This window comes from Dunckerocampus dactyliophorus, chromosome 21 (genome assembly GCF_027744805.1).
Source record: "Dunckerocampus dactyliophorus isolate RoL2022-P2 chromosome 21, RoL_Ddac_1.1, whole genome shotgun sequence".
Lineage (NCBI taxonomy): Eukaryota > Metazoa > Chordata > Actinopteri > Syngnathiformes > Syngnathidae > Dunckerocampus > Dunckerocampus dactyliophorus.
This window is the reverse complement of record NC_072839.1, coordinates 12,933,325-12,939,551: the sequence shown is the minus strand read 5'-3', so window position 1 is coordinate 12,939,551 and position 6,227 is coordinate 12,933,325.

Here is a 6,227-nt window from a genome sequence, read left to right as displayed (position 1 = left end):
CAGAAATCCTCAAGAAAGGTGTAGAATTATCCTTGGAGAAGCTCAACGCTCACACCGGGATCCAGAATCATTTTCTCTTCTTCCGGAGTGTCACACAGTCAAACGTGGAGGTATTTGACTTCCTTGGCTGACCTGTGACCTTTCAAAGAATATGAGGATGTGTTGGAGTTGAGTGGAGTTGACTCTCTTGGTTCTTCTCCTCCAGGCTGGATTCGATGTGGTCTACATCTACCACAACTTCTACCTTAAAGCCACCCGATGCCAAAAAGGAACGGTGGACCCAGCAGGGTGTCACTTTAGGAACGACGTTGTAAGCGTGCGCACATTAACAAATGCGGAATGCGACAATAATGGCTCGTCCTCACTTGTTTTGTGTTTGCACCCATGCAGCCCATGATCGACTGCGCCATTTGTTACAAAACATTCCAGGGAGAGATTGAGCAAGAGCCTAAACCATACCTCAACTGTTTGCACAAACCGGCCGTCACAGCGGTGGGTCCCTTTGGTCGGCATTGCAAGACCGTAAGAAAGCAAAAATGTATAACTTTTCTGATTATTTTCTAATGGCAGGAGGTGAAGGTGAGCAGAGTGGAGCATTGCAACAGGTTGGCGTACAACAGCGGAGCTACAAACCTTCTGGCATCGACCGGAACAGAGTGAATGTTGACATGTGCAACTTTATTTGTCCATTTTGTGTACTTATTCTGAAACTGTATGGAACATTAAAGCAGGGTTAGTCCATTATTATGATCTGGCTATGAAAAACAATAGACAAAAACAGCAATGGAGTTTAAGTAGGCAACAATCCAAGTCTCAAAGTTCATAGCTTTCATACTTACGATGTATGACCTACTTTAGCTGCTTGTTAAAAAAAACGCATTCAAATAATTTAATATTTCCTATTCTTTCATGGCTTGTGAATGGGAATTACTAAATTACAACTGATTTCAATTAGTTTGCACCAAATAACTCATTTATTAAAAAGACAAGGTGCAGTACTCTAAAGCATCTTTGGTCCTCATGAGGCGATATTGAGTCGCAGTGGTGGAAAACCGGAAGTAAACAAAAATGCATCAAAAGAAAATAAAGAATGGAAGAGTATCTACGAAGGTGCGTAAAAACCTCACGACTTTGTGTCATTAAAACATCCGAAATCGACGTTTCAGGTGAGTGACGGATCATTTATCGACAGGGAAATGAAAATCGATCTTATCGCTAGCTACTTTCGTGTCATGCTACGGAAGTTCGCATTTCGAGGTGGTCATTTTTTTTCAGAACTTTGATTGCAAACAAAGTAATAAAGAACAATATTGTGTACACCAATAACACAGTCTTGCAGAACAGAATCGGTATAATGAATAAAGAACGGTAAGACTTTGATTACAATCAAGACCACTGATCTGTATAATATATCTGGATAGCTCATACGTCGCACGCCGCCATGCAAGCTGCTGAAGCCAAAGAGACGCCATCGTACCACTCACATTTCGACTACATTCGCACAGCGTACATAGTGTACAAAGCAGATGAAGAGGCTCGCAGAACATCTATATTTTATATTAAAAAGGGGGGAGATTCTCCCATACCTTCAAGTAACGCAACCTTCGTCCCTTAAAAACGATTTGATACGTTATTCTCTATCTTTTGGCTATATTAAATGTACTTTTTCCCCTTCCAATTCTCATTGCCTTTGGGACAAAATTCTACTCTGCACCCTGGCTCAGCACTCCCCTATAGCAATGCATAGTTTTACTCTTCTAGAAAGATTTTAATTTTAACTCCGTATCCCATCCCTTTTTTGCAATCCATGGTCATGATCCTTTACTTTTTTTATTCTTACTTTCATACAATTCACTATGCTCTCGTCTGTACAAAATATGAATCATAAAAGAGTGACTTTGGACAAGTTTTTAAATCATTTAACATTTTGCAGATTTTTTTTCTGATTTTTTGTTTGTGTTATGATATAGAAATAACCTCTTTTCTGATATAGAAATATATTTTAACAAAAAACACAGGAATAATATGTAATATAATATGTAATAATATATAAACATTGTCTCCATGTGGGGGTTCATTTGAAATTCGGGTAAACAACAAAAAAACGTATTTTTTATATTTGCAAGCAACCGCAAATTATTTAGTAGTCTAGTCGCGGTTGTTTGTTTACATATCCCCCATGGCCCCCTATGTAAAGCCGTTATGACTCAGGTATGGTATGATACAGAATTTTTAAAAATGATCATATCCGAGTCCTTATGACTAAGCTCAAGCACACCTGTTGTGCGAGGTTAGTCTGAAGACTAACCTTGCATTTAGTGTGAGTGGGTAACAAACTAACAACAGACTTAACAACTCACAAGTTCTCACATAAGTCATTGTCCGAGAAGTGTTTCTTGCGAGTGGCAATATGGCGGCCGTGTGGCTTCACAAGTCATCGCCAATGAACTATCCAGATATATAATACAGATCAGTGAGGTGGTACTTATCGCTAGCTACTTTCGTGTCATGCTACGGAAGTTCGCATTTCGAGGTGGTCATTTTTTTCAGAACTTTGATTGCAAACACAGAGTAATAAAGAACAATATTGTGTACACCAATAACACAGTCTTGCAGAACAGCATTGGTATAAGGAATAAAGAAAGGTAAGACTTTGATTACATTCCAGACACAACATGACTTTCATAGTTGTATGTTCGGCCGGTATGTTCTGGCAACATACCGCCCCCTATTGGTTTGGTGCGTAAGTGTATTTTTAGCAGCATTTTTTTTTGTGGCAACAACAAAAATAAAATAAACATGTGCACTGACTTAAAAAAAATCTCTTTAGCGTTCCACTTTTAATTAGAAAAACCTAGAGGACTGTATTTTTAAACTGTTATTTTTTCTTCCAAATGAATTAAATCCTTGTTGATGTCGCCAGCGGTGAAGGCCTGCAATTAGTGGTTTCTATGGTTCATTAACTAAAACCTTTGTGACTAATGTGTTTGGATGTATCCACAGGTGCTACATCATTAAAGACATTTGCCATAAGTGACCCACTTTCCCGTAAATGTTTCCTCAGGGGGGCTGGGCTCAAACAAAAGGCCCCACTCGCCCCGCTGACCTTTTGAATTGTTTTGAGGCTCCTCATTGCACGTTGGCCTTGTTTCCAGGATGTGGCTCAGTTAGCCAAGAGTGTAATAACAGTTGTTGTCGTGCAGCTGCATGTTTGTGAGAGTGTTTTTTTCTGTCAAGACAAGCCTCAGCGTGAGCCCCTTTGGGGGTTTCCCGGGAGAGGGAGATAAAAAGTTGGCGTAGAAGCTGCTGGACGCCCCTTTTTATTGAGTCCAGCAGCCATTACAGGACTTGTTTTGGACCTTGTTGTTTGCTTGGTAGACAAGCAGACACAAAGGGTTGTTCACCCCTCAGCGGACTTTCACTGTGAGAAAGATGGCGGTCGTGTTGAAGCTGCTCATGCTTTGTGTTGGAGGAGCCGTTTTGCAGTCAGCCGAGGCCCAGGATGCTTATGGCCAGCTCCCAGAAGACTACAAGAAAGGAGTGGACCTGGCTTTGGAGTATCTCAACTCTCATGACGGGGTGCACCACCATTTTCGCTTCCTGAGAAGTCTGGAGAAGTCAGACGCTGAGGTAACATTGAGAAATATAGTCACCTCAAACAGCCATATTTGGTTTTTTTTCATGTACACACTTGTTTCCCATCCATCATAGTGTAGTTCAAGCAAACTGAAGCATTTAAATTCAATTTAACCGCAAGTTTTGAGTGTATCACGCTTGGCTTGCTTGTTGACGATGTTAGAACAGGTTGGATTCTCATGCGCATTTGCTCAAGATGCATTCAGGGACCCTTGGTCTTTCTAGATTTGTTTCATAAACATCAAATGTGATCCGCTAGAGAGAAAATATTGAAATATTTACACATTTATTTTCATATTTATCAGAAACCGAAATAGGACATCATTAAATGGGATATTCACAGTAAGATTGTGTGTAAAAAAATAGGAAAATATCTTTTTTAAGTATAAGAAAAAAATTCAGAAATGTGCCCAAAAATTGTGTGATTCAAAAATATACATTTATTTAAACCTCTTTATATATTTTTTCCTCTTTTTTTGCTTGTATTTTTGATGTGGAAGTGTTGCATTTCTTCCCTTTATTTTGCAGTGTGGCTTTAACGTGAAATACTACTACCACCACTTTCAACTGAAGCCCACCAGGTGTGTCAAAGGAACGAATTCCACCAACCAGAATTGTCCCTTCAGGAACGACCGAGTGAGAAATAAAATGCTTCTTCTTTTGCGTGCCAACATCCAAATAACGAACCATACGTCCTGCATGACAGCCTCTGATGGACTGTGCCGTGTGTTACAAGACTGAAGAAGACGGCATCAGAGCCGATCCCATGCCTTACGTTCACTGCATCCAGAGGCCCAGACTCACTCAGGTATCTCCACTCGTCATAGGCTGTATGGACAAAAGTCTTGGGACACCATCAATTAGAGCATGGACCGTCATAAAAACTGGTCAGTTGGATCAAATCAATGTCCGTAAAGGACCAAGTGGACATCAATTCCCACAAAATCTTTTAGAAACACACTTCCTGTATGCATCCCAATACTTATGTCCATATGATGTATGTCTGTACAGGTCATTTAGGACCTTTTGTTATTAATATTGTGATTTTTACCCTTGAATTGAAGGACATGGTGACGACCCGGCAGGAGAACTGCAAACAAATGAACTACAACACTGGAGGTCTGACACTTTTAGCCGTGCAAATGTAACAAAAACACCAAAAAAAACATATATATATATATTTTCCATATATAACAAGATACTAACAAATCCTAAAGTGTTGCATGCATCCGGTATTACGAGTGTAACAGCTTTTACGTGACAATTTCACTCTGTTAGCTTTGCTGCATTTGCCCAACAATGTAATATTGATGAATTAAAACATGTAATTTCATGTGCCTGGGGTTGTTTATTTACTTCACTTTTATGCTGGTGGCAATAAGTTGATACCTGAATTGTCTAGATGGCCAGTGGGGCGGCCGGAGAGTGACCAGGGCTGGCCACGCCCACAACTTAGCTCCGCCACTGTTGTGTGCCGCAGTGAAACGCGCCCAAGCAGAAACGACGGTTAGGCTGAAGTCATGTTCTGCACCACTGAGCCGCTTTTGTCAAAATTGTCCCCCAGCCGTGGGGGTGGCCATGAGAGTGACCACGGCCACCCCCTGGCCAACCTGTAGCTCCGCCACTGAGTGAGAGCAAACTGTCAGAGCGAGGCCTCACTCTCACTAAATATAGTAAATATAAAGGTGCTAAATATAGCGAGAGAGGGGTGATTACAACACTCCTATTCCCACTGAGGTGCTCATAAGCGGCTGACATGTAAAACAATCAAGACGAGAGAGCAGAACATTTCACACTTTAATGGAAATTAAACATGGAAAAGTGGGCAGCAGAACGAAGCACACTTTGCATCAGAGCTGCTTCTCATATTCTGACACTCTGTTAGCTAAAGTGGGCCACCAAGATAAACATATTGTTCACTATCAAACAATAATAATATAAATTGAATTTTAAATAATATCTGAGTGACCAGTGCGTGTTTAAATGCACGTTCCCTCTAAGGGTGCCACTAGATGGCAGACTAGAGTTGTGCTAGCTTTGGCTTGACTCGACTCCTACCGCAATCCTTCAAATGAGGACTCAACAAAAACTCTCGCTGCAGGTGTTTGCTTGAAAGTACAAGTGATTGAAACTTTAAATCAGAGTTTAATACCTAACTCTGGTTTATTTTGCAATGTTGATACTCAATTGATAGCTATTAAGTCTGTAGTGTGTTACGGCAAGTAACATTTGTAGGCGCGCTCTTTTATACCATTACGGTAACTGCTCCATCTGCTCGCACACTCGGGGTGTGGGCGATACAGCACATTTTGGCATTGATCCGATACCAAGTGGATACAAGACAAATATTGCCGATAACGATACTGTTGACCTGAACATTTCCAGCATAATTGATTGATTTTTACAACAAATATGCCTTTAATTTGTTAAGCATGATTTTCATCAGAATAAAACACATGACGAAGATGAACGGAAATAAACATATCAACAAATGATACAATATGACAAATATCCCTCTCGTTACATGCAATGTTGAGATTAAAGTAAAAATAAATAGTAAAAAATGACAAAAAAAAGCAAAAATTGTTGTC